The 26990-nt window shown below is 39.6% G+C and overlaps 1 protein-coding gene across 1 annotated transcript in view; it reads left to right on the top strand.

Annotated features, from left to right (window-relative positions):
• rragd (ras-related GTP binding D) overlaps positions 1 to 26990 on the top strand; it is an 89831-nt gene that overhangs the window by 43517 nt on the left and 19324 nt on the right. The window lies entirely within an intron of this gene.

Below are 26990 nucleotides of genomic sequence, written 5' to 3'. Positions count from 1 at the left end.
AGCCCCATGTAGTGGCCAAACGTTTTTTAGCGCACGGGGTGGTGGTAGTCAGAGCGATAGATATAACATATGTTGTATCTATCGCTCTGGTGGTAGCTATCGTCCATTTATCGTTATCGAGGTGAACTGCTCAATATATCGTGATATTGATTTTAGGCCGTATCGCCCAGCCCTACTTGAGATGACTTTGTTGTGATTTGGTGCTATACAAATAAAGATTGATTGATTGATTGATAGTAGAATCCCTGTGTCTTGGGTCGGTTTGCTCTTACTTTTTGTTGTTGCCACAGTCCACAGCTGTTTTCTCCTCGGTACTGGGGTTGAAGAGACCCTCCTGTGCGATGGCAGTGCAGGCCACCCTGTTTTATCACGAGTCTCCGGGTGCTGGGTTCTGCCTGTTAACTATCTTCCCATATCTGAGGGAAGCGATTTATCTTTGCATGATTTATGCTTTGGCTTTGCACCAAGAGAGTTCCAGGGAGGACTACTGGTTGATTTATTGCCGTAACCACCAGCCTCCTGCTTCTTGGGGGTCTGTTAGCCTGCTCCTGTCCACTGATTTGGGTCATCAGTAGAGTGGTTTCATTCCCATATTGACCATCCATTCCCAACATCCTCCATGCTGACTTCGAGTCGCTGAATTTTTGTCTCCAGTACTGCTATCTTCTGGAGAAGTTTGTGGTAGTCATCCGTGGAAAAGGGAGGCATCTTGCTGCTAATTAGCTTAGTTTAGCTGAGCTCCTCAATCCCAGTCACTATAATGCAGGCTTGTACTGCTGATAAGCCACACTCACAAAGTAAAAGAGTTTAAATAATATTGGTAGCCTTCAGATACTTTCATAAATTAAGCTCACAGTGATATAGAAGTATCCAGGACCCACTTTCCATTTTTTTTCGCAAAAGGACAAGAATGCAATGGAAAAAAAGAAAGTAAAGCGGGGAGCAAAGAGTGAAGCATCTGCACTCAAGCAAAGCAGGAAGTCCTAGTAGAGCCAAGACATGAAATAGCCACGTCTCTCCTAAGTCCCACTGAGACAAATAATTACATATACTGAGTTATTTATCATATGTAAAGGTGTGCAGTACATGCAGTTTTTTATTATATAACTGGAATGTCAGCTCTTCTATAGAGCAGTTTTAATTGTTATATGTTGTATAGGAACACACAGTTAAACTCACTACTGACTGACACTTTTTAAAAAGCAGAAATTCATCTTCCGTTAACGTTGGTAGGCTATACAATATAAAGTTCCGCAGGCTTCAGTGCACCACATAAGTTGAAGTTTATCTCCCAGCAACACTGGCTGTTACTAACCAGTCAGCTGTCATCATGGGAAACATCCAGTCAGGGGTTGGATGCTTAAGGGGCTGGTATACTCCTTCAGACGTGCTTGTTGGAGGGTCAAATAGCTCCAGAAGCCCCCCCCCCCCCCACACACACACACACATCTTGCTGTCGGAGGATAAGGGAAGGGTGAGCTGTGCAGAGCCATTTCTGGAACTTCCCGAAACCGACAAGCTGGCATTCATACACACTTCACGTAGTGATTGTTCAGCTGTGTGAAGGTGAGAGAGGAGTCAGGATTTCATCTTCTCTCTCTTGGTCTTCTTTTTCATAACCATTTCTGTCATTTTTATGGTGAACAACATTATGAATGTCTACCAGAACAGACTATTTGAAAATATATTTGTTATCCCTGTATTTATTGACCTTCAAGACCGTAATGATTGAGGAGTTTGATAGAAAGAGTGCTGCATGGTTTTTTTGTGTGTTTTTGTGTGTTTTCACTGTTCAAATGAAAAATACGGTTCATTGAAATCACTTTGGCTGTAATGCTCCATCTGAATGTAATGAAGGTGGGTTTATTTTAGTGGTGGGCTGTTATCGGCGTTAATGTGCTGCGTTAACGTGAGACTCATATCGGGCGATAAAAAAAATATCTCCGTTAATCTATTCTCAAAGTTGGGTTGGGAGCTGGGTCTATACTACGCAAGCTATGATGACTTTCACCTTGATATTTTAGTGTGGATGTGAAATGTGAACAAGCTGGTCTGCCTGAGTGACTGGTGGAAGAAGGAGAAATAGAGCTTGGACTGATTGATACAGCGTTTTTTTAAATTATTTTTTAGTTATTATAATATATGTATATATATATATTACTATAACAAATATTTCAAATACTACTCTTGTTATTATGTTATTTAAAAATAAAGTTAGGCTATTTAAAAAAGGAAACGGATACCGCCGGTAGTGTTGCTACCCCACTCCGCAGTCTGTTAAAGCCTGTTATATTTTTCCTTGACATGAAATATAACGATTATAAATTATTTAAGATAGGCGTAGCACTTTGCTTCATGTTTGATACACGTTGTTGTCCAACTCGTTCATAGGAGAGAACGGGAGAGTTCGCTCAGTAGGTAAGTTTTAATTCAAAGTTTTCCAATACAAGATGTAGGCTACAATGACAGGTGCCAACGAGGTAGATTACTCCAGTAAAAGTAAGAATTAGTTAAATGACTTAGAAGTCGCCAAATGACTTACGAATTTCGTTAGTTTATATAATGCAGATTTGTAAAATATTACTTTTATGAGGGTCACAGACAATAAACTTAGCATTTCATAATTGTGGTAACAGCCACAGCCATGTAATGAAGTCCACGCAGCACGCTGGATGCAAACTAATATTAAGCCTATATTCTATTCATTGTAATGTCGATGGACATAAATTAAGTTCTTTTGCCTTAATAATGACAAAATAATACACAAAAAATGGTCGGATTGGGAACCCATATGCATAATGTCTCCACGTTGCATTTAGTGTTGCTTGAAATGACCAGGGCTCACCTAGTGTTGCCTTTTAAAAAATCGTTGATGGATTCCCTGGAAAATCGGCTTCTTTTCCCTCAAGCAGGGTACATTTGCACTCACACTAGCCAAATAATCCGGATTTTAGGGGGCAAACGTACTTGGGCATGGTACGATTGCCTAGTGCGCCCTAAATGAACAGTGTGTAGTCAGAGTAGCCGCAGGGTTGTATGCAATCGCAGATGGACACCCCATCGGTGATGGCTGTATGGCATGGACCAACCCTATTGGGTAGCACACATATCCTGAATGCCTTCGGCAGAATTCAAATGAGCCATTTTAATCTAGGTTAATCTAGATTAATTCCAAGATTACAGTGAGATTAATCTAGATTTTAAAAAATAATCTATGCCCACCACTAGTTTATTTACAATGTTAAATAACACACAGGAGGCAGGATATAACTTCACGGTGGACAAAGGCCAGAATAACAAAGGGAAGGTAACTAGTATAACCCAGCCAATCTATATCAGAGTGAAGGAGTGTTGGCCGTCGAGGGAGATGGGAGAACGAGGAAGCAATTCGTAAGTGCAGAGAGAGGACCACTAAAGGATTGTGGTGAGTAGAGAGGTTGAAGAATGAACCCAATCTATTATGCTGTTATTTTTGTGCCACATTAGTGAGTGTGCAGTGAGACCCACACTTTATATTTTGAACAGAAAATACTGAACATACTAAAACGTGTCCTGTGTGTCTAAACTCTGTCTGCACAGTTGGCACAGTCAATGTAAAATCAACCACAAAACCAGCCAATCACAGAGTGCGAGGAAGCAGCCTGCATCTAATCAGACTGCTTCCTCAAGAGGCGACGGAGGGATTTTGAAAACGATGTAGCAAGAGAGTTATGGTGATTTGTCCTTAACTTGAAAATTAATTTAATTTAACCACTTAACATACGCCCCTGTTTTTTATGTTGTTAGCCTAAACGACATGCCCAAGTTGTGAGCAGCACAGATCCCACATAGTTTGAGACTCAGAGATGTGTCTGGTATCATTGGAAAGGAAACACTCTCAGGATTCTTGTAAAAGTGTCTGTGTCTGTGACTTACTGACAAAGAGTGTCAGAGGTTAGAATGATGGGGTTGTTTACTCGCCCATAGGTTTGCCTTTACAATGACATTTGTACAGACATTCAGGGACCTCTCAGCAGGATATAGACACAATGAGGCCACAGCCACAGGTCTTGGCTTCATGCAGTCCAAATTTGGAGTCAAAAGACCAAAAGATGAAATTTTCAGAGTTATTTTTCAACAGGTATGTCCATGTGTTTTCCTCAGGTCCTTTTTGGAGACTCCAAATGGACACTTGGTTACCAAAGCTGTATAACCGCAGTCAAACACCTATAACTTCACAACCCCTTTGCCTACAATCTAAATCTTGGTCTCTAATGAAAGCTGACGCCATATTATTATTATTATTAATATTATTATTATTATTATTATTACATATAACCATATTTTTTTTGTTTGGCCATATCTATCTATCTATCTGTTTATTTTGTTATAAGTCATATGTCAAGTCGAAGAAGAACCAACCGTGTACCAAAATGCCGAGTGCGTAATGATATATGGTTCAACTCTTTTACGCACCGGCGCACGCCGGTTACGCTTGGAGTTTGTTTATGGACAGTCAAACTTAATAGCTTAGTGTCATACACCGTTGGAAACCTCAGACTATTGGCTAAAAGGTTATCAACTTCATTTCACCGAATATTTCCATAGGCTAGAACAGCAGTCAGTCAAAGCCATGTCGTCATTGTTGTCGGTCACATGTCCTCATTGGCTTTGGAGACATGTACTGCCTAATCCTAAACACCGATTGGCTTGTGTGTGGTGTCGTCAGAAGCAGAAGAGGCTCACGGTCGTAAACATCTAGTCACGTGTACTCTGAGATGGACGTGCAGGTCAGGAAATGACGTAAACGGACCGTATATGGTTTGTTATTTGTGTTATTACGTTACGTGTTGGACTAAATACATGGACATATTGAGGAAAGTATTTCGGTTTTATGGAAACGGATTTCATATTTCACAAGAATGGATACTTGGCGAGCTGTACAGAAAGTCCTGTGTCATAAGATGGTCGTTGTGGATAAAGGGAAGACTTTGAAGGTATGTAGGCATTATAGCTTTTCTCACTTAGCTGAGGGGCTAGCCGAGCTAATCGCTAATACTATTACGGCTGTGAGCAACCATATGAGTCATGAGTGGTCTTGAATGAATCAGCGCAATCTAAGCTTTCCAACAATGTACGGCATGAATATATATGTTTAAAGGTTGGTGTTTAAAACATTCAGAATAACGTGTGGCTACCTCCTAACATCCGTCCCGTCCCGTAGACGGAACAGCGTACGTTAAGAGGTTAAATGAAAAATGAAGAATAAAAAAAACAATAAACTCAAACTCAAATGGCCACTGAGGCACCTCAGGAATGAATCTTACACTGAGAAAAAAGTTCATTTTCCAGGCAAGCATGACGTTTCTTTTGGTTTATTTTAGCATTTTCTGCAAGAAAAAAACAGACATAAAACAGTAGCATCTGCTGCCTATCTGCCCTGGGAAAAAAACATCAACCCATCTGTCGATCCTTTACCTGCCTACCTATACACATAGATTCACCTCTGTGCTTCAGCTGCACAGTACCTTCAAAAAAGCATGAACCACTTCTCTCATGAACCAAAACGACTAATACAAACAGCATTATAATACACTAAACTAAATAGTAGAGACTCTTCAAAGTTCTGCAGCCACTAAATCTAAGTGTTTATGTTCTCAATTTCTCACATGTTCAAACCTTTCTTGATCAGTCGTTTTAAAAATCCTTGGCTTGCCTCTTGAGGAAGCAGCCTGATTGGATGCAAATCAGTCAATCAGGCTGCTTCCTGATGGTTTTATGGTTCATTTACATACTCGGACACACAGGACACATTTGCATTTGCTCAGATTAATATTTTCTGTTCAAAAAATAAAAGTGTGTGCTCTTGACAGTCCCACTGCATACTCAGTAACGTGGCACAGAAACAATCCCATAATATGTCAATTCTATAGGGTCAGTGTTAGATTGAGGGCTTTCTTTATGATGGTATTATAGTTTAGCTGAAAGTAGCAGATGGGATGATCAGTTGCCTGCTCATCCTCCTGCAGAAGAACAGCACCTGTGCCACATGCACTGGCATCTACCTTTTAATTTGAAGGGTCATGGAAAGTTAGGGAGGATTCAAGTATGGGCACACTACACAGCAAAGCCTTGTCTGATTCAAAAGCAGCTTGGTAAGCCAAGGACCAAACAAAGCTTTTTGAAGGACTAACAAGATGTAGGAGTAGCTGCCACATCAGGAAATTTTTTTGCAAAATCCCCGAAAACAACCACACAGTCCAATAGGTGACAATGCCCTCGCCAAATTTATGCAAGTTTAGGGTAAGAAAGGCCTTGTGGAGGTGGCAAAAAATAAGAGACAGTGTTTTTAGGTTGGAACATGTAGATGAGTAGGCAACCATGTTATGCATGAGGCACTAGAACGTGGTGGAATCAAACAGATGAGACAAGAAAGACTCCAAATGACTCAGTACTAGTTTTGTTATTTGTCACACAACTTGCAGTGAACCACTTTTTTTCTGTCAACGCATCATCACAGGGATGATCCCGAGGAGGAGCAGCACACACAGATACCACCAGCACAGCAGGGGTTGGCTGAGGGGTACATTCTCTGGAAAAGTAACATTTGAGCATATTGATTTAGGATTTTCGTTTCCAATCTGATGCGTGAACAACATTGTCTGTATCACATATGATCCTCATCCTGGTTGGAAAGCTCTGAGGAAACATTTTTTGTCATAATAACATTTTGGATTGAGCCTGTGCCAGAGTTTCATGGGCCAAATGACAGTCTGTGGTGCTGAGCCAAACTCGCAAGAGACTCCGCACCCAAGCATTCCCTAAGACTGTCTGATTAGACTGATACTAAAATGGGAATAGCTGATCCACCTTAAAGGTCAGTCCATCTTAAAGATTGTGTAAAGTGAATTCAGACATTTTCTTCTAAACACATTAAATAGGTCATAAATGTATTTCTAAAAAAGGTGTAAAAAGCATTTCAACCATTTAGATTCGAATTGTGGAGCTAGGCTTCATAAACTGTGTTTCAAGATTTCTGTGTTCAGGATTTAGTGGGCGGGTCTGAAAAAGTTTGATTAGCATAAACCCGCCTCTGCTGATCGGTATAAATACATTAAGCACACTCTACTACTACTACAGTCTACAGTTAGCTGCCGAGCTAGCAGCTGAGTTAGCAGCGGAAAGCTCTCAGTCGCAGAGTCTATGTTTCTGGTAGAGGTGGTGACTTTGACTGACAGGTGACACTTGGTAGGGGGCGGGGTTTCACTGACTCAGTGGCCACAGTGTTTGGTAGCAGAGAAAGAGGCTGATTTTTACACTTTTAACTTTTAAGCCTCATTTCATATATTTGGTGATTGTTTTAATCATTCAAATTTGGCAGGGTGGTTAACAACACACTTTTCTGTGGTATGTCAAACTCAAAACACATATTTATTGTTACTTTACACAGACTTTAAGTGAGCCTGTAAGGTTAGGTTAATCCATTGAAACAATAGATGACACTTTTCTTGGTCTTTAGTAGCTGCAGCATTAATTGGCTGGGCTGGCCATGGACCAGCTCTATAACTATATTGTCCTTTAGTAAGTGACTGTCTGAATGAATGATGAAGTTACACCATTGGTCGGCTGGTCGAGAGTTTCCCAGTATCTTCCCACAAACCATTTATTGTTCTGATGTTTTCACATCACAAACAATGAACAACGTCATTAAAATAATAGTCTTGCAGGTAAAACACTGCTATATCAGTGTAGTGTGGGGCAGGTGGGATTGATTTGACTGTAACTGGGCTGACATTGGCCTCCTGAATTTTCACCCAAGATGCTATCAAAACTTTCATTTACAATTTCCACCAAAACCTCTATGATCATCCACCTGGAAAGAGGCAGAGGAAAGGTGCATAGAGGCGTGACGGAGAGCACAGAGTTAAAGCACCCCAAATAACTATCACTCTGACAAAACACTCACTCACAGTGCAGAATGAAAAACGAGAGACATCTGCAGAGTGAAGCACATCATTAGAAGAGTTAGGATAAAAATAAGTTCTCTTTCAAATCAAACATAAGATATGAGTGAAAAGTATTGTTACTGCATTTGTACCCTTTATTTTGACTCAAACATTGCTTCACCATGTCATGTGATATATTCTTTAGTACACTGTAACAGCAAGTATTACTGGGACCAATGCACCTAAACACAGTGGGTTGTTGGTTTACCCCGGTGGCTACAGCAGAGGACTAACAGAACTAAGAACAGGTCATTCTGCTTAACTTTACATCTGCATCTTTCTATTCACATTTCAAGTCAGCTCTGCCTCAGTAGGGAACAGGTCAGAGCCACTTTCACCTTTTCATACTTTTTCACTCATAATAGATGAGGAAGCTCAACAGTCTGACTAATGTATCCATAAAGTTAGATCTACAGCTTCACTCAGTTTAAAGGTTATGTCATGTCATCCTGGTTCAGAGACTATAGTGTGAATGTTTTTTTTTTGTTTTTTTTTTAAATGTAAAATGAATTTATTTGTTGTAACAGACAATTAACTGGGTACTCCAAATTGACACAACTTTTGTGATGGTGAACAACTGTATAATGGACATTTACATGTCACTAACATGTCACTTATGTAGTGTTTCCCCAGAAAACTCACTCTAAACAATACATTTCAACTGTATCTGTACCTATTTTACTTCTATGTAAATCAACAAGTGACTTCTTAAAAAAACTTGGGAAGTGATAAGTGTTTATTTTGCCTTATAAAATGATCATAATGTAATACAACTACAAGAATTATAATACACCGTGATCCTTATATAAAAATGTCAGTGTGACCAACTATTATGATAGGGTTAGGATTATTTTATAAATATTATTTATGTTTTGTTAAACATTACGAATATTTGTAAGTGTTTTGTTTTTTTTTTGTTTTTTTTTAAACTTTATTTTTCAAGGTTTTTTTGCACAAAACATAGGTAGCATCAGCGTGATAGTCAAATGTAAATATGGGTACAATATGCTGTGGCTAGACAGTACAAATGCTTGCCAAGTTGTGCACAGAAGAAACATCAGAAAGAAAAAACAGAAGAGAAAAAAACAAAAAACAGGAGCATATGCACATAATTATGTCCATGCACGTGGTATTTCAAGTGTACAAGTTTGTTTGCACCCTTATGGGGAAATGATCATCTACATAAATATAGGGTTATATACTGTATACGAATGCACATATACATATGAACACTCATGAACACAACATGGGGGAACAGAAGGGATGTGAGCAGGTCATGTATCACATACGTTACAGCAATATGGTCATAGTTGATCTTGAAACCAGGATATACAAGACATTAAGGCTGGTCATCACCTCTCCTTGTAATATAAGTGCTCCATTTTTCCCAGGGGGCATCACCTTTGTCCCTTTGTAGTCTGAGACTAAACGTTAGTAGTTCCATCTTTTGGATGTCTTTAATTATGGCTTCCCACTGGTTAACTGTGGGAGGTTCCGTGTTGAGCCATCTTCTTGTTATGGCTTTTTTGCTGGCAGCCATGAAAATTTTTAAGAGGTATCTGTCTTTTTTTGGTAATTCTGTGTCGATATTACCAAGATAAAATGATAAACAAGTGAAATTAAAATTATACTGCAAGACCTCACTGACAATATGTTGAACTCCTTGCCAGAAAGATTTAAGCAAGGAACAACTCCAGAATATATGCGAATGATCTGCCATACTGTGTCCACAGCCTCTCCAGCAAGTAGGTTGCTGTCCTGTCTGTTTAGACTTCTGCTTTGGTGTTATGAAGAATCGAATACAGTTTTTCCAGGAAAAATCCCTCCATAATTGTGAGGCTGTGGTAGTAATTTGTGTGTTAATTACATTTGTCCAGTCTTCAGAAGTAATTATGATTCCCAACTCTTTTTCCCATTTCACCTTAATATAGTTTGTTGAGTGACCTCTTAATTCAGCTATATGTCTGTATAGCTCGCCAATTATCTTTGTGGACAGTTTTGTGTTGTAGGCTCTGATAAACATTTTGGTAATACCTGATAGATTTTCCTGTATTGGTCCTTTAATATTCGTGTCAAAGTAGTGCCGGAGTTGAAGGTACTTATAAAAATCCTGCCGAGCTAGGCTGAATTTATCTGATATGGACTTAAAGTCTGTGAATTCCTGGTTTTCGGCAAATTGGCATAATGTAGAGAGTCCTTTTCTCGCCCATTGAGTGAAGCCTCCGTCATTCATACCTGGTTTGAAATCTGGGTCATGGGTTGGCCACATCAAAAATACGAATTTCTTTCTGGATGTTAAGTTGTTTCACCAAGCCAAACCAGACTTCTATTGAGAATCGAACCCACTGGCTCTGGATAACATGTTTTTTAGCCTCTACTGGACTTCCTAGTAAACTCTGTATAGGCTTGTCTGACAGCGATAGTTCTACATCTTTCCATTTTGCGATGTAGTCTCTATTGCACCAGAGCAACAGTGGTCTTATCTGTGCTGCTAAATAGTAATCTTTGAGCCTCGGTAAGCCCATCCCTCCACTATACTTTGGCAGTTGTAAAGTTTTGTATCTCACCCTGGGAAATTTTCCATTCCAGATGAAACGGGATATCATCTCATCCCACTCTCTAAATTGACTATCAGGGACACAAATGGGTAAGGACTGAAACAGATAAAGTAGTCTGGGTAAAATATTTGTTTTTATTGTCATGATTCTATTACCAAGATCTAGGGGCAGAGAGGCCCATCTATCTAGGTCTTCTTTTAAGTGTGAATTTATTGTAGCATAATTTTCATAAAATAACTGTGGTATATCCTTGGTCAATTTAACACCTAAATATTTAATAGAGGTTGAGTCCCAGTTAAAATTGTACTTGCTTTTTAGTCCTGTTGATGGGACAAAATTGAACGTCAGGGCTTGTGTTTTATCAACATTAAGGGAATAACCTGACAGGGCTCCATATGCCTGCAGGAAATCCATTAATCTTGGGATTCTTGACTCAGGGTTCTTTAGGCTGACCAACATGTCATCCGCATAAAGACATATTTTGTATTCTATACCTTTTATTGTGATGCCCTCTAGGTCAGGATTCTATCTTATAGCTTGTGCAAGAGGTTCAATAAAGAGGTTAAAGAGCACTGGACTGGCTGGGCAGCCCTGGCGACAACCACGTTGCAGGTGAATAGTTTCTGACAGGCCTCCATTTACTTTAATTCTGGCTACGGGGGATGTATATAGTGTTTTGATGCATTTAATGAATTTCTCATGAAGGCCTAATCTTTCCATGACTGCATAAAGAAACCCCCATCCCACAGAATCAAATGCCTTTTCTGCGTCCATACTAAGTAGAATAGCTCCAATTTTTTCTTTTTTTATGTGTTCAATGGTGTGGAGGGTTCTCCTTATGTTGTCATGACTTTGTCTACATTTAATAAATCCAGTTTGGTCTTCATCTATCAAAAAAGGGATCACTTCCTCTAATCTTTTAGTTAAAATAGTTGCATATAATTTATAATCCTGATTTAAAACACTGATTGGTCTATAAGAGCCACATTCTTTCGGGTCCTTCACTGGGTTCACGTTTCCATCATCATTGTCTTCCAAATATGTTTTTAATTCTTTCTTTATTTTCTCTTTAAACTGGGGGTTGTTTAACATGCTTACATTTAATCTCCATGTTGTCACTTTAGGTCTAGTATCTAGATGTAATTTCAGATGGACACTGGAGTGATCTGATATATCTCTCTGGCTTATCTCACATTCCTTTAACCTGTGCCTCTCTGAGCTATGCACAAGTAGGTAGTCAATTCTTGAATATACATTGTGACGATTTGAATAGAAAGTATACTGTCTATCTTGATGGTGGAAATCCCTCCAAACGTCTATCAGACCCAGGTCGTGAATTCTCCTTTTAATCCATCTCTCAGTGTGAGTGATTTTCCTTTTTTGATTAGTTGTGTCCAACTTTGGGTTCAAAATTACATTAAGGTCTCCTGCACAAATCAAAACTCCAACAGACTGGAACGCTATTAAATCCAATACTGTCTTATAGAATGTTTTGTTACTGCCTGGGGGCGCATATACATTCAACAGGGTCATGTCCTTATCATCTAATTTGCCCTTTACCATCATGAACCTGCCCTCCTTGTCTTTAGTCTCTGATTGGAATTCAAAGTGAACCTTGTTTGGTATCAGAATAGCCACGCCCCTCTTGCGTCCTGCTTTAAAAGATGAATAGTAAGTACGTTTAAAACCCATATTCTTTATCTTTTCATGCTCCTGGTCTGTTAGATGGGTTTCTTGCCAAAATATAATTTGTGCCTTTTCCCTTTTTATTTTGGATATTGCTTTACTTCTCTTGACAAGAGTCGACAAACCATTGACATTTAGGGTGATAACCTTAAATTCTTTGTTACTCAGCTATAGACCAGTATTCATCTAGACACTCACTCGCTTCCCCTGAAAACAAAAAATAAGAACTATGAACAGTCGTATCAGAACAGTCAAAACCGTAGAACGTTACGGTGAACAAAAAATGGTCTTCCATAGAAGAGGTAAGTCCTAGACCTCTTGTGTAGGGGGTGTAGCTGCCACTGAGTTGCGGGGCCCCCTCAGGTTGTTTGAGTGGGTGGCTGTCTTTCAAACACTACAGACCGACTGCCTGATTCTGAAGCTAAAGTTATTCAAAAATCGTGGCCCACAAACATTGAAAAGTATTCCGTATAATGTAAAAGCGCACTGCATGTATAATAAGCACTAAATTCGGTGTTGTAGGTTCATAATAGCAACTTTCTGGCATAATAATAAGAGTGACATTCAATGAAGGGAAAAAAAGAGAAAAAACAAACAAAAAAACCTACACACATTTGAGAGAAAAAAACTTAACCCTTAACGTTGGTTACTTTGCCCTTAATTATGACTTTAAGTATTGCATACGTGCGCTGTAATTGTTGAGTACTTAATTGTGACTCACCATTAGGAAGAGATAACGGAATGAAAGCTATTCAGAGTGGCTGAGGGATATATCCTACCGTCTCTGTCCAGCAACAAATAATAAAGAAAACATCCCAGTGTTATGATGGGGTAATGCGTATCAACTAGTCCTCAGCTGTGTCAGTCCCCCGATGAAACCCGTGGAGCTTGTCCCTGATTCGCTGCTGATATTCCCTGCCGTCTCTGTGTCTTTTCACCTGTTCCCAGCTGAAGTGGGGTCGTGGCATTTCCCTCGTTCTGTCCTCAGGTCTCGGAGGAATCGGGAACCCCTTTGCTCGTAGATCGTCCCCGGCTTGATCCGCGTTGTCATACGTAACTGTCCCAGACTCCAGGAAGACACGCATTTTTGTCATCGGCGTACGGAACTTGATTCCCCTCTCTTTCAGTATTTTCTTAATCGGCAGGTATTCCCTCCTTTTCTCCATCACAGCTGTTGCGTAGTCATGGTCGAAAAAAACCCTATTGCCTTCAACCATGATAGTTTTTTTCCACGCCGCGCTGAAGATCCGCTCTTTGGTTGAATATTTCAGGAATTTAACGATCGTTGGTCTTGGGGGGGCATTGTCAGCTGGTTTGGGGCCGAGAGCTCTGTGTGCACGTTCAATACCGGGTTCGTTTGGGCCGGTACCCTCGCCCAGTTCAGTCTGAATGAGGTTCTCCACGAAGCGAATCATTGAGGTGCCCTCGGCTCCTTCTTTTATGCCGTAGATCCTTATGTTGTTGCGGCGGGAGTGGCCTTCAAGTTCAGTTAGTTTTGATTTCAGCTCGAGTTGCGTCCTCTGCATCTGGTTTAAAGTTTCATTCACTTCAATACTGAACGTCTCCACCTCTCCTACCCGCTGCTCTGCTTCCCCCAGTCTCTGTGACACCACTTCAATTTTCTTCACGGTGTCCTCCATCTTCAGATTAATATCCGATCTCATTTCGCCAAGTTGCTTTTTAATATCCTCTTGAATGTTGCTCTGGAAGCCTGCGAACTGTCTTGAGATGTTGTTTTCCAGTTCAGACGTTGCGTTAGCCATGGCTTCACTTATGACGCTACGGATGGAGGCTAACGAGATCGCACCTAGCATAGCCTCCTCGTCGCTACCGTCGGCATATTCCGCACCAGCTTCCTTTGTTTTGCTTCTCGTCGACCCGCTGGGGCCACGTTCGTCTCCCCCCGACATTTGTTTATCTCTCGTGAAGTAAATCTCCTGTATTAATCGGGGGTTTGCGGCAGTACGGTCGGGAGCAAAGTTCTCAGGCAGCCATTACCACCCTCGGCGACCGGAAGTCCCCTATAGTGTGAATGTTGTTTGCTTTAAAAACAAATCTGAATAATATTCTTCCCCTGCTCTCTGAAAGATTAATGAAATATTGATCAGCCATGTTTTAATGACTGAAAAGCTGTTTCTACAGACCAAATACATTCACAGAGGTCAGAATATGAACAGTTTCCATATCCAGCAGTTACACAGCTACATTGTCATTTACTTGAAGTTGTATTTCTGTCCACCTGTTGAATTTTTAGCTCTCTATTTGTTATCTACCAACTCCTCAGGGGAAGTATCTGGCTCTTTAGTTCTTTTGAGCTTTTTTAGCTCTTATATGGTTGGAAATGGTTCTATGAGACTGAACAGCAACCAATGAGTCTCATCATGTAGTTGAACTGCTCAGACCTGGAAAGTTTTATATCATTGCTTAAGACTCATCCCTGTGCATTGGCTTTCAATCCTGGTTGAACTCAACATCCTGACTTTTATTGTGTAATTATATTTTGCTGTCATCTATTGTGTTTTATAGTTGATCTATTGTGTTTTTATGGTTCATCTTACACATAATTGTTCCTTTATTTTATCTTGTACAGCACTTTGGTCAACTGAGGTTGTTTTAAATGTGCTATAGAAATCAACTTTGACTAGACTTGACTTATTGATTAAATCCACTCTTTAGCATGTTCGTTCTTTTGTTTGCCTCATTGTTGTATTTTTGTCAGCTCAGCTGATTGTTAACCTGTGTGGAAAAATGTTCTCATGGAATTCTCTTTTTATTAGAAGCCGATCTGGTGCTATGACTTTAGATATATCATTCATTTAACTGTAGAGAAAGGAATAACGGAGACATTAGGAGTACCACTCCAAAATGAACACTATTTACTTTATCTCTTTAGAAATCTCAAGAGTCAAACTTCATTCTTTGGTAATTGTAGATTCAGAGAAGATTTTAAAGCTGCTTTTCCACTACATGCTTGATAAAGAGTTGAATGAAAATGAATTTTTAAATCAACACATCATGTTGACTCTTCACTGTGTCCCAGACTCTTTCATTCAACAAAGTATAAGATGAACCTGTATCCAGGATGGCCGTCCCTTTCCAAGGTCCAATGTTCAGTGGCACTATTAATTGGCAAGGAGGTGGGCTCCCGACAGAAAAATTTTCTCTTTGATGACTGGAAGGGGTGAGGGAACTCAGAGTGGCGTGTCCTTCTTTATTAGGATTTGGTCTCCCAGCTTGTTGGTGTGGGGTTCTAGGAGAGGAAGCTCTATTAGGAGTCCACTGTGGACAGGAAGCTGGTGCATGACTTCCTTTGCAGCGCTAACAGTACACTTGAGGTGGCTGGTTAGGACTATGCGGACCTTGATGAACAGAGCTGTCTTGGTTAGGAGATAGCATGGCAGTTTCTGAAGGAGGTTTACTTATTTTTTTCAATGCATTTTTCTTGTGTTCATATTGCAGCTGGTTCTCCCGGTCCTTCTCCAGTTGTTGGCCAAGATGTACAAATCCATCAACAGAAGTAACTCCACTACTTCTCAGCTGACTGGCCAGTTGGGCCAGTCAGTTAATGTTTTTGAAAATCATCTTAATGATTGCATCTTCCTTAATGTCTGGCTTCCAGCCATATAGGCAAAGTCTCTGATACTTTCCCCATCTCTCTGAAATCTGGTGCGCACTCTTTCTGCCAGCTCATCTTCATAGTCTTCTGACAGGAAAGCAGTGCGGAACTGTTCATGAAACTCTTTCCAAGTGTGAATTTTATGACGTGCCACGTCCCACCAATCTCTTGCAGTCCCATGAAGTACATTACGTAAAGTGGCAATAAGTTCATCATTTGAGAGCGTATTTAGAGCCAGAAAATCCTCACACCTTTCCAAGTATTGAAGTGGGTCAGAAGGATCATCTAGTTTTCCAAATGTTGGAAATTGGAGCTTAACAGGACTTTTCCCCATGAATCTGGATTTTCCTTCCCCATGAACAGTGGATCCTCCAGGTGAACAGAAATTTTCCTCTGTTAGGCCAGGTTGGACAGTGGATTGCAACCAGGTTCGGTTTGAAATGAGAAAAGGCTTTTCTCCCAGGAACTCTTCAGAGTGTGTTTGAACCCCTGTATGACCAACAGCAGTGATAAGCTTAGATGTTGCTAGTTCCTCTGACAGTGATTGTATGGTCTTTTTGCAACAAGAGAGCTCCTCCTGTAGGTGGGTTAACACCTCAGACATTGGTGTGAGGACTGAGCAAAGATCTTTACTCAAGTCAGTATGATGGTGTTGTAACCTCCAACCGAGTGTTGCATTAAACTGTGTTAGATATTCCAGCTGTTTGTCCATATGTTTAACCATTTCTTTTTGTTGTTCTTGAAATAGATCTGTGAGTGCTTTGATTGCATGTTCAGTATGAGCAGTGATTTCTCTTTTGCTTTGCTCCATGTTTTCCTTTAGTTCCTGTTGGTGATGCTTTTGTTCCTCGGCCATTTTGTGATGCTGCTGCTGCATGGCCGAATCAGATGAGGTTTCCTTTGAAGAAAGAATTTCAGTCTGACCTCCTCCATTTCCACTGTAGTTTTCCTTCCTAGTAGTGTTTTGAGAATGTAACGGACTGACAAACTCAGAAAATTCACAGAGATCCATGTCCAGCAGAGAATAAGTAGTTGGAGGGATTTCCGGAGCGTGCCCGGGTTGTGACTGTGAAGACTACATTTCATCCATCACAGGATCTACGTTAGTGGCTATTTTGGTTTCCTTGTTTCCATACATGAATAAAGTTTTCTTTTCACACAGCGTGTGTGTTTTCAATGAGGTTTATTTCAGTCCCATCTGGGGTGCCATTTTTTATGTGACGGTTTGAGTGTGTTTATTTATTTTTTAAGGGTTTTTCTTCTTATATATATATATATATATATATCTGAGGTGCCAGCCAGGTCTCTCTCCTGACATACACACAAACTTATAAGGGAAACAAAAAACCACAACAAATTTTCTTTTGCTTCCGATATATTATAAACACACAAAAAAGAAAATAATATGCAGTTTCATTCCTGACTTCAGTTCAAACAAAAAATAAAGCAAGTACTTTTCCGTTTCAAAAATAATAATAATAAAGCAGTTCACGTTGCACTTCCGGTTTTTCAAAATAAAGTAAGTACTTTTCCGTTTCAGGCAAAAAGAAAATAAACAGTTCACTTTTCAGTTCAGAGAAAAAAAAGAAATTGATCCGCCAATCGAAAAAAAACACAAACCGTCTGCCTATTCACACGTTGTATGTGTGTGTGCTGTGGTCCGAGTGGGTTGTGTGTATATGCTGCGTTCGTGCTGAAAGAGGGTATGAATGATGTCCGCGGTTGTCGTTTTGTTTGGTATTTAATCCAGTAAGCAAAGGTATGACGTGATGAGGTGAGTGTGGGATTGGATCCGGACTTGTGGCAAAACGTTTTGAACTACGTTTTTTTTTACTTTCCCTATCCGCGCACACTGAGCTCAGCTCCACTCCCTCTCTCTCTCTCTCTCTCTTCCGACTCCCGGAAATAGCGCTGGATTTTCCCGCGAGGAGTGACCAGTTTCCGGGGTACCCCCCCCCCCTTCCACGGGAGTACCTGGAACTTGATTTAGTACCTCCTGAGGGGGGCCAAGATATAACTGCAGGAACCCAGATCAGCGGGTATGAGTTCAGTCAGGGATTATAAATTCCTGTAGTGAAACTTCTTATTACTTACTTACTTTCTTATATACAGTCTATGAGTGAAACAGGCCTTTGAGCACACCCCCCCCCCCCCCCCCCCCCAGCCTAAGCCAGACCATCCTTCATTGCCACTCTGGATCGCCTATTTCATCTCTCTCAACAAGTGTTTGCTGCAGCTGAAGCAGCATTGGATGATTGGCCACTTAAGCTTCACTTTCACTCTCACCTTTCATTATTTCACTCGTTTCCAACATCAGAGGCAGCAGTAAGGGAGCAATAATAGATAGCACATTCCCCCCATGATTAGATAGATAGGTATCTGTCTCCAGGTTGAAGAAAAGGTCCAATAAAGCTCAGTACTCAAGACAACACAAATAAATGGGCAAAGCACGAGAAAATTAATCAAATATTTAGTATGACCTTGGCCACATATAGATTGGATTTAGAGATGAAACAGAAAAGCATTCACTCAACTAATAATGTGGCAGAAAGGAATGTGCTGTAAATACAAAATCAAAATGTGTATATTTCTTGTGTATATATATATATATATATATATATATTTTATTTTCATGCTCATATATATATATATATATATATATATATAAATATTATTTTCATGCTCATTTATCTAGTTACATATATTTTGTTCTCATATATTCACTACATACTGTACTAAATAACATTACATTACTATTACTGTAGTTTCTCTCTTCAACACAGCCTCCTATGATAAATGTGGTCGCTCATACTCAGGGGCGGAGCCAACGTGGTGGATAGGGGTGGAACCTCCCCCCCGTTGAATCTGATTGGCCATCCCAGGTGCATCCCCAAAACAAACATTCATGAGGCATTATCTTCACTTCATCCAGTCTGGCTCCCCCTGTGCCCAGTTACTGTCAACAGTCAAATCATTATACCACCAACATGAGTCTCATATTACACCTGGAAGACTTATGTTTTAATGTTGATGTTCATCATTTGTGATGTGAAACTGTCAGATTCCCACACAGAGAAATAAAAAATCTATGTCCTGGTTATTAATTCAGCTATAAAATCCAAACGTGGAGCTTCACATCAATCCCAGTTGAAACAGGTGGTAGTTAAACCGTCTTCACTGCATTTAACAGCATATGTTAGAGCAGGAAACAGTCGCTTTGCTTCACACTGTCCTCTATTTACATCACAGTTCACTGCAAAAGTTTCATAGGCTGTCATACTGTCACGCTGTCTTACACTGTGTATAATGTGTTTTTAAAAAAAGGCAGTTGTTCATCTTAAGGGATTTATCAGCTGATGCATGCACTCAGCCCTAATGAACAACAACCTATACATTCAATGAAGAAGAATTATAGACACAATCACAGCCAATGCCACATTCATATCATATGGAATAGTAGAGATGGAGAAGCAAACCATGTTTACAGCTCAAGAGGGTTGCAGAGGATTAAAGGGGCTATAACATGTATCTGACATGCCTTATAGTCAAAGTACCACAGCAGCCTTCTCTTCCTGTTCACAATGGCTTGTTTGAGTGTAAATAAAATTAGATTTTGCAGTGATTTAATTGCAATAAATGGATCAAAAGGTTGCAAAAAATAATAACTACATAATGATGTGGATTTGTAAAAAGCCTGAGTTTATCCATGTCAGGTTTGTTGGCAAGATGACAAGCAAAGAATGTCTATAAAATGCTTGTTTTTTAATGGAGTAGAGATGAGTCAGAGCTATGCTAGTATTGTAGCTGCACCATCCACACTCAAAATGACATCATCTAAAGGAATAATATGTTGTTGTTGATGATAAATATCTATCTATCTACATACTGTGTAGCTTTAAAATGATATAAAATGTATTGATGACAGCAGCTGAGGTGGTGTGCAGGGCTGGGAAGGTTACTTTCAAAATATGTTCTGCTAAATTATTTGTTAAAAAATCTAATCAGTAACATAACCCAAGTATGACATATGCAATTGTTAAGTCTTAGGGGCCACATCCATAAAAGGAACATGGGATTTTTGCGGTTCCTAAACTGATGCAGAGGAGGGAAAACAAGCATCTAATTCACAAAGCACCCATGAAGGGTGAAATGTGGGTGCAAACTATGCAAGCATAGGTGCACCTGTGCTATCTGCATGTGTGTAAATTAGGTAATATTCATACATTTGGTGCAGAATTGGCCCCTTTCTATGCAAATAAGCATTGTTGCAAAAACTGTCTAATTCCCAAAGACCAGAGCAAAATGCCACACACAGTTAGGACGGAGATATTAGTATGTACAGTTGGTGTTCTTTCTCTCTATCCCTCTATTTCGCTCTGAGATTTCAGTAGATGTTAGAATGGACTAGAATAGAATAGTCCAGGGGTCAGGAACCTTTTTTTCCTGGAGACTGAGAGCGACTGAAACCTTTTTTTTTTTTTTTAATCTCAGAAGAGCCACATAAGGACGGTTACAAGAAAAGTTTGGATATTTAACTTACAGTTGCTTTTATTGAACAGTTTTTTAATACATGTTGGTCAACCTGTACCTTTCTCAGAAGCTCTAGGCCTTGCTTCGACTATGTCCCGCATGATATTTTGCTGCAAGTGATGCATGGTGAGTGTCGAAGTGGCGTTTAATATTGCATCGTTTCATCTATGCAATTACATAACAAACAGGTGGCAGTCCCAGCTCTTTCCACAAACGCTAACTCATCTGTCCACTCAGGCTGAAAGTAGCGGATTTTCTCTTTTTTTTCTCCTTTTCGACATTTTTCTTATCTACAACAAGCACACACATCAATGTTAACAAGGGTAATCTGTGATTTTGTTTGATGTTGTCATGGCAACAGTAACAGTAATAGTATGTTATAGTATGTATAGTAGTAGTATAGTAGAACTTTGTGCGTGTGTGTGCATGCATCACTGCTAATTAAATAAAATGTGAGGCTTTTGTACTGTGCAGTTTTCATTATGAAGCAACCATTATGAAACTGCTCTGTTTCTTGTGTTTTATCTAATTGCAGTTATTCAGTCAGGTTTGGAGGCTTCACAGAATCTTACTGAGTGGAAAGAGTTCAAGTTCAAGTCACTGAGTTCAAATACATTTTGGTAACGTTGGTTGAGGGCAAACAGACCAAGGTAATCAAATAAGGCAAACTGAATTGTGCAAGGATACACGGTCACAATGCTTCCCCTGGGCCAGGTGATCCTAGTTTGACCCGTGTTAGCTGTGCGTGCGTGTGTATGCTTCACCCACAGCTACACAGCTGGAGGTTTTAACTGAACTAGGCCACACTTGGCCTGAAGTGAGTGATTATTTAACCCATCACAGCTGTGTTGGAGAATGTACCGCCGAGGGCACAAACAGGACTCATTTCTCATTTTGGCCTCAGACAGAGGTGGATGCCAGATGTTTGGAGATCATGTTCTCTATGTAAACACAGACCACTTAGTTACACATTCACTTAAGTAACTCCTGATAATGAATGTACTCACCTGTGTTCTGGAGTAGTTCAGCATTAATGCGTGGGGAAGTGTTGTAGGACCTGATCAAATAACTGAGCAGATTGTTCTACAGAAGGCTGCCGTCATTATCAAGACAAAACAGCTGGGATATTATGCTTAATTAGAGGCTTTAGTAAATGGAGTCTTTTTTTTGTCACTTGGTTTAATCAATGAGCTCCTCGGGTTTAAGAAAGCTGGTGTGCCTCACACTTGGAAAGCTGAAACCTCCCTCGGCCAAGCAAACTGAGCCAACTCTTTTGTCGCTGAAATGCAATTAGTTCTTTTTTTTTTCTTCCTCTTTAGCAACAATGATGACTTCACAATTCTCTAAATTCACAATAGATGCTCATGTTTCTCCTCGTTGGCTTGCGTGACTCTTCTTAGCTCACATATGTCATCACGTCTAGGCCACCGCTCATGAAAACATGAGATTAAAAAGTACGAGAGAGCTTTTTATTCATTTCCATAATTACAGTTAATCCGACATCTGTTGCATAGAGATGCTTTTTATCATATCTCTACTATATGGTGTGTTTGTTGCCAGCAGTGCCTCAGGTACAGATATGAGTGATTTATTATTAATAGAAGCTCAGCGTGGTGCTGTCTGTTTGCCCTTGTGAAGTGAGGATTGAAGCCGGATGTGTTAAAAATAATTCCCTGTGAAACTCTTGTGTTTCTTTACAGCTACTTAGACACGTTTCATGAAATATATTCCATTTCTCTAAACTAACACAAGCTTCAAAAGTGACTCACAAAGTCTTCTCACCACTCAGTTACCACCACATGCTTTAAGAGAACTGCAGACCACTCAGGTTCCCCACAGATCTGTATAAAGTCTTATATTTAGTTTTTGATATTCAAGGTGTAAAAATGTCTTTAGATGTGTGGAAGTTATTAATGATTTGAGCTGGGGCAGAGTGAATGAGCATAATTCTATTTGTTCAGTTTCTATTATTTGTCATTGTAATTATTTTCTGAGTATTTTACATTAACCAACCAACCAATCATCTTATTAATAAAAGTAAAAAATAATCAGCAGTTGGAACTAGAATGAAAGTAATTAATTTTAAAAAATGAGCTCCATTTCAACAGTAAATTCCTGCTTTTGCATTATTATATGTCTCATAATATATAATATAATATATTATGTATGAGTACAATAGTCACATGGCACTTTTTTCTGCAGCGAGGACTAACTTGATTGTAATCCGTACTGTTACTGAAGTGACAGTCATTTTACATGAGTAAAGAATTGGGGGGGGGGTGGACTTTACATCAATTGTCATCAGCCACAGAATGTGAGGGTGAAATGAATCTGTTGGATATTTAATTAAATAATATTGGCTGTTATGTTCTCCTTTTAGATGGCAGAAGATGAAAAGAAGATGTATTTTCTCTATAATAGTGTCACATCTAAAGAAACCATGAACACAACCAATGTGGTTAATCATTTAGTATCAATTATAAAGGAATGCTTAAGCCGGTATGAAAGGGTTAAAATGTGTTTTCAAGAGTGGCATGTTGTTGGGGAAGTTAAAGAAAAGGGTTTTCTACTCCACTGAGCTACCTTTAAAAAAACTAAACCCAGTTGTTATGGGTGATGGGTTCTTTACAATGGGGCTTGAAATAGAACAACAATGTATAGAAATGAACTGCCTTGTGAGTCTGTATCACTGAGTAACTTCATGAGCATCATATAGAGAAGAGTGAGCCTACATGTCTACGAGCCTGTGTGTGGGTGTGTGGGTGTGTGGGTGGGTGTGTGTGTGAAAGCAGCGTCAGTGCTTAATGCTGCGTTCTACACACTGCACTCAGTTATTCTGCTTTCTTGTGATGGACTGATGGCAGAGATTGTGCTGCTGGTGAACAGAACAATCATGTGATCTTGCCTCAATGTTCTGTGAATCATGTTTGACACTGTGATGGGGAAGATTAATTTAAGAACACATAATCTGCTAGATGATACATGGTCATGGATGGATGAACATGTTCTGGTACAGTGTTATAGCTCATCACAGTGTCTTTGTACAGGTGCAACGCTGGTAAAAGAATCATTTTCTCACTTAATGTTTTATTTGTTCTGCCTCTTATGGAGCTGAATGAAATGTAGTTTGTGGTTCTGACAAACACTGAAAATGTACACTTAAATATAGTCAACACAACTCCATAGATCTATTTATCATGTGGATTGATGTGGATTTTGTCATTTGTAAAATGAATGATATCTTAGTTAGAAATGTAGAGGCGCTCCTTTTTTTTCTTCTTTTTCTTTTTGTATCTGGCTGTATAGATATTATGATGACTATACAGTATGTCCCAATGCTTTACTATTGTACTCTGGTGGTCCTATTTATATCAAATATCAAATTATTAGGGTTATTATACTACCGTTTTGCATTTATGTACATAGATCCAGCACTGTGGTCCACTGCGGTTGTTTTAAAGTGCTTCACAAATAAAGTTGGGTTGGATAGATTGTTATTTTTAATTTTTCACATTTTTCAATTTACACATTGTTTTGTTTGCACCTATATGCACCTCTGTGAAGTATTAAGTGGGACTGACACGTCATGTGACTGTCAGGTGACCATGGCCTTTTGTGTATTTAAGATGGTGATGTTCTAGTTGTTTTTTAGTCTGAAAATATAATATAATATAATAAACTATATATATTAGGGCTGTCAAACGATTAATTTTTTAATCGAGATTCATCGCAGAATTTCCATAGTTAATCGTGATTAATCATGTTTTGAATTGCATGTTTAAAATCCTGTTATTCTACATTTCAAGGCAGTTTTAAGCCCATAATGTAAAGCATTGCTTACCAGAGTGTCTTAACTGGGAAACAATCACGGCTCTGCTGTGACTCCCACACTCCAAAATGGTCCTTGGTGGAGCTGAGGCTCGCTTGGCTGCACCTGGGTGTTTAGCGTGGAGGTGCTAACTCAAACTCCACGTACTCCGGTGGTAGTTAAACTCCGTTTGACACAGGTTACATTTTACTTTTGACTTCTCAACTGAACCGTCTCAAAGTTTTTTAAAGTTAAACAAGCCGTTCAAAAGTCCAGTAGCTCTCTTACTTTCCATCAGCGCGGTAGGTTTACTGCAGGAGGCCACTTCAAAGCGTAGCGCTACAGCCAGAGGAGCCGTCTACGGGTGAGTAGAAGGGACAAAAAGGCTTGCAAAATTAAAATGCGATTAAAAAAAATTAACGCGTTATGGATTGCATTAAACTAATCGCGATTAACACTGACAGCCCTAATATATATATATATATATATATATATATATATATATAATTTGGAACGTTGCGCTCCAACGCTGGTGATATCCTAATAAATACCTGCACTGAGAGCTGCAGTGTGCCGACTTTTCTCTTGTTTTTCATAGGTTGTTTTGGACCAGAACTTGCTTTATTCATCTTTCTGGAGATGCACATCCACCACAAAACTTTAAAAAAATATTCAACACTGGCATGTGTTTCCCAAAACAATGCACCTCATGCAAGAAGCACTTTGTGAAGAGGCATGTACAAGTGATTTAAGAACGTAATTTTCTCATACTTAGTTAGGGATTACATTTACAAGTGGCCTAGAGCTGTGCAGTTTCTGACTGTGTTCACAAATGGGAATAACACCTGTTTGGATTACAATTATAATCTCTTAATCTGAATGAATTTGGAGTTTAAATATAATACGAGCAAACCTCACAGAAAAAGTTTGGATAAGAATACAGAAATGTTTGTGCATAGGCTTCATGTCCCTGTTAAAGCTGCTTTACACCCCACACACATCTGATGCAACACATAATCTTCAGTTTCAGCTGCATCCACTGATGGTGTAACCGCTCTGCTTTCACTTTACACATATAGCTGCAGTCACGAGTGTAAAAAGCTTTGAGTCTGTTTTTTTCTATATTAACCCTGAGCCTAAGAGTCTTCCTCCTCCTGCTGCTGCTGCTTGTCTCCTCTAGGAAGAAACACCCTATTCTGCTCTGAGTGACAGGGCACCATTTCTGAAAAGAGATGTTGGTAAAACCGGTGAAACTATTCTGTTAGATGGACTGAAAAACCTGCCTGAAACATGGCTGATGGAGACAGGATGTATTCCCAAAGCTGTGAATGCCACACACTACATTCCGTTGTATTGGGGTGAAGGTAGCAAGCTCAAAACCTGGACCAATAAGGACAGACACGAGTAGAGGGAGAGGAGATAATAGGTTTTATTTATTTGGGTGAAGTGACTCTTTTAACACCTTCAAACCATTATATCTCACCCATCAGCCCATACAGCTGTACCCGTGTATGTGTGATAGGTTCATGGCCTTGTGTTTTTCACATAGCAGTGTAAGTCTAACATTGCTGTTGGAACCAGGGTTATTATAGTTTAGAAATTTGCATTAGGATGAACGAATGCTGACACTGAGGTAAGGTTTGCTGTTTTTCGTTAGCCGTCTCCTGCTTTTCTGTCAGAGCTTCCAAGCTGGACTTTCACATTAGTGGGATTTTTTACTTTTAGCTGTATCCCAAAAATGTTCCCATCACTCTTCATCACCACACTTTTACTGTTATCTACTGCGTGGTCAGAGTCTAAATATTTTTATATTGAAGTGTGACGTTTTCTGCTTGAAACTTCTTCAAAATCATAAATTGCATGTTAAGCATCTTCTTGTTGAGTGTTATGCGGCAGCTGGCGCTCTGCATTAATTTCGTCCGTATTTCTGCACATTTCCATAAAGCTTATGGATACGGACCAAACGGAGCAGTACCACCAGTGTTGCTGGTGGTACTGCGTCGGAGCAGTGTTGCAGTGTTGCTGTCACTACTCGATACGTAGCTCTAGAGAGACACGAAGAAGAAATAACAATGGTGGAACTTTTTGAGGAAAGGTTGTGTGAGTTGGTTAGAAACTTTAAACATATAGTTCTTGTCTTTTATGCAAGAGGAACATTATCAATATCTCCTCCACAGTTGCCATGTTTGTTTTTGAGTTTGTTGTTGTCATAAACTTTTGACTCTGTGCTGCCCCCTGGTGGATGTATTGGTTAACATCCATGCCAACGTAAAGAACGCATGGAAGTATGTGAGCAGTGATGGTAACATCGTTTGAAAAGGACGTATACATTTTTGTACGTACGTTGAGCATAAATGGGCCTTTAGCTTTCATAAACTATAATAAACCTGGTCAGAACCAGAATTGATCAGACTGGACCACATTTCCAGTCATGTGAAGTCCACTGTCCTCTGTTGTCGACACTAGCAGGACTGCATAGCTTGTGCCACTGTCCACTGACACCTATGAATTGAGTCATCCAGTAGTATTCACCATCATCATCCAAGATCTACCTCTGGTCTTCTGACCCATTCATGATCATCTTTGAGATCACTGCCTTTAAAAAAAAGAAAAGGAAAAAAAAAGTCAGTAAATGATTGGCCATTCACCAGGTCAGGCAGTCATGGTGTTTGAACTATAGTTGCTATTGTAAATGTGAAGAAGAAAGAATTAAAAATGAATGCAACTTCAAATTGCAGATAGTGCAGATGTTATCATGTCCTGTTAGTTTTTCTGTCTGTATAGCAGGAAACTGAAGTGAACATGTA

Source organism: Scomber japonicus, chromosome 16 (genome assembly GCF_027409825.1).
Source record: "Scomber japonicus isolate fScoJap1 chromosome 16, fScoJap1.pri, whole genome shotgun sequence".
Lineage (NCBI taxonomy): Eukaryota > Metazoa > Chordata > Actinopteri > Scombriformes > Scombridae > Scomber > Scomber japonicus.
Note: the sequence above shows the minus strand (reverse complement) of the source record. Positions and strands in the feature narration are given on the sequence as shown.